We start from the raw sequence: 2,735 nt of genomic DNA on the forward strand, positions 1-2,735 counted from the left end.
CAAATTGATATAAAAACTACAGTTCATGTTTTATATTGATTTGAGATCATAGACAACATAAGTGTCGCTTTCAATGTGATTTTGTTCTAGATACAGACTTTATTGTAAACACTTCCCCCAATATTTTAACTTCATAATAATGTAATTTACTTAGTTTTAATGTGACTATTGGGACAGTACTAGGTACTGTACTTTTTGTACCTAATATTAGACCTATTTAGGTAAATGTTTATGAGTGTGCTACGTACATAATTATATATAAGGATTTTTTAAAGATATCAGTAAAACCATATCATTTTGTTTAGAAGAAATGTAATTGACGAATAACTGATTTTGTAATAGGTATTACTTGTTAATAATATATCCTTTATATAATAATTATTAGAATATGTAACATAAATATATGAATTCGCTTAATTAATGGGTTAATTTTTGTTATATAAATATTCAATAACAGTAATTTTATTAAAGTGTTATAATTTTATTGTTATATTTTTATTATTTATTAATTTAATTTAATCATAGCGTATCAAAATATGATCGTAATACTTGATTACTTTGATTTCATTTTGGTTTTAAATATTAATCATATTTTTTTCCCTACCGACTTATTAATAAACTTTGTATAGTAGTATGGTACATGATGAATTGTCTCTCGTTCTCTTTTTTCGAATGGTTTAATGTTCATGACAGAAAGAGAGAAATGTTGTTTAATTAGTCACTTCCAATACATTGTTTATTAATAAGGATAAATTAATAATGATTTCAACATTTATATAATTACATATGTTTATACATTTGTTAATATATACAACTTCACAAAGGATTTGAATGACAATTTAGAAATAGTTTTGTTCCGAACTTTTTACGGCCGGTGACTCTAACGTCATTTTATTTATATTCAACGTAAATCCTTCGATTATTTCTATATCCTGATAAAGTGTCACATGAATAAAACGGCCCAAATTTATTATCTTGGTGTGCGTGACATCCACGCTTGACACTCGCCGAACGTCATAATACTTTACTAATGTGCGTGTACTTAGTGTTGCCACTATTCTTGACGCGTTCTCATTTTTGACAGTCATCAAGACATATAAATAATCAAATTGTATATCTATATTATACATACGTACATAGGTGATCTTATACCTATTTTGTATTAGTACAGTTTAGACCGTAAGACGTGTATGTAGTTATATCATGTGTATAAACCTATTTATACTTTAAAAGTAATATATTGAAATTAATAACAAATTTGTTTGTCTTTCATTTTACATCCTTTACTCCGGTAATACTAGATTTACGTTACAAAAAGGTTAACGTAACTTAACGTTAAATGTTAACGTAACGCAAACAAACATCGAAACACACACATTTTGTCACTTTCAATATGATTAATTTCATTTATTATACTCGAGCAATAACCATATCGATTTAATCTGTTTAATTATTGTGTCGCGTGCAACTCTTATAAAGCTATTTCACTAATTCAATTCCAGCTGCCGAAAATATATATTTTTTTTCTCAACAGTAGCTAAGGAATTCATTAAAATATTGACGTTCCGTTATAAATCTAGTTGAAATATTTTAACAAGATGGCATAGCCCGCGATTTTTGTGAATGCTGTGGCGTGTGACCGTGTGGATGTCTCGATAAATCTTTGAATATTGTGTCAATACTTGGCATCTGATATCTTTAAGCTATTGACTCATATATATAGAGGTATTTTAATGATGTTTATTAACGATTGAAATGAGTTCGAACGTCTAAGCTAGCGACTGCAAATAATACATAGTAGTAAGTTGTTTCCGAGGGTTAAGGATTTAAATGTTAAATTATTTCTAATGGTAACTACGGTTATGATTTTTAGTGACTTCAATTTATGGAATAAACTTAAAAATACTTTTTTAATACAAATAATTTTGGAGAAGATTCGATATATTTTGATGACTTCATTTTTGATTGTCGTATTATCTTTTTATTTATTTATAATAACCAGGTGGACTGGTAAATGGATCTCCGATCACCGCTTATAGACATTGGCGTTATAAGAAATATTAATCCTTCCTATACGGCCGTTGCGCAAAACTTGAAAATTGAGACGTTATGTTCAATATGCTTGTAATTACACTGGCTCATCCTTTAAACCGAGACACGATGTTTAGTGATAGAATAAAAGATTACCAAGGGAAATTGAGCCGTGCTCCAGAGTATTAGGCGAAAATATATTTATGTAATGTCTAGTTACATAAAATTTTAAGTAGGGCATAGTTTTGCAGTTTGCCTTGTTCAACAATTGTTATAGCTCTGCAATAAAATATTCCTCAATAAAAGGGCTATCAAAGCAACAGTTTTTTTTAATCGTACAGTTACTGTATACTTGTATACTGTATACTTGATTACCTAATAAGTTCTGATATTTTTACGATTGAATTAAAAAAAACATACAAAATAAGATAAACATGAAACTGCATTGAATTAATTTATGGGTACGTTTTTATTCGTTAGTTAAAAATAAATATACAAAACGCAATACCGTAAATACAACCTTAAAAAATCTCCTCGTTCCAAAACATACAACGTCAAAACTCGTCAAATTCTCATTATCATTCACCGCAATCAACCTGTCTCCAATGACGTTTTAAAAGAAACTCGTCTTGCCTTCTGATTTATTTATAACGCAAAGTGTACACCGTTCCGACGCATTGATTCATTAAAAAATATATAAAATC

The 2,735-nt window shown here is 28.4% G+C and overlaps 1 protein-coding gene across 1 annotated transcript in view; it reads right to left on the minus strand.

The window, feature by feature from the left end:
* Nucleotides 1–2,735, minus strand: part of LOC113404244 (protein phosphatase 1 regulatory subunit 12A) — a 538,461-nt gene that overhangs the window by 237,768 nt on the left and 297,958 nt on the right. The window lies entirely within an intron of this gene.

The sequence above is a fragment of the Vanessa tameamea genome, chromosome Z (genome assembly GCF_037043105.1).
Source record: "Vanessa tameamea isolate UH-Manoa-2023 chromosome Z, ilVanTame1 primary haplotype, whole genome shotgun sequence".
In the NCBI taxonomy this organism is placed as follows: Eukaryota; Metazoa; Arthropoda; class Insecta; order Lepidoptera; family Nymphalidae; genus Vanessa; species Vanessa tameamea.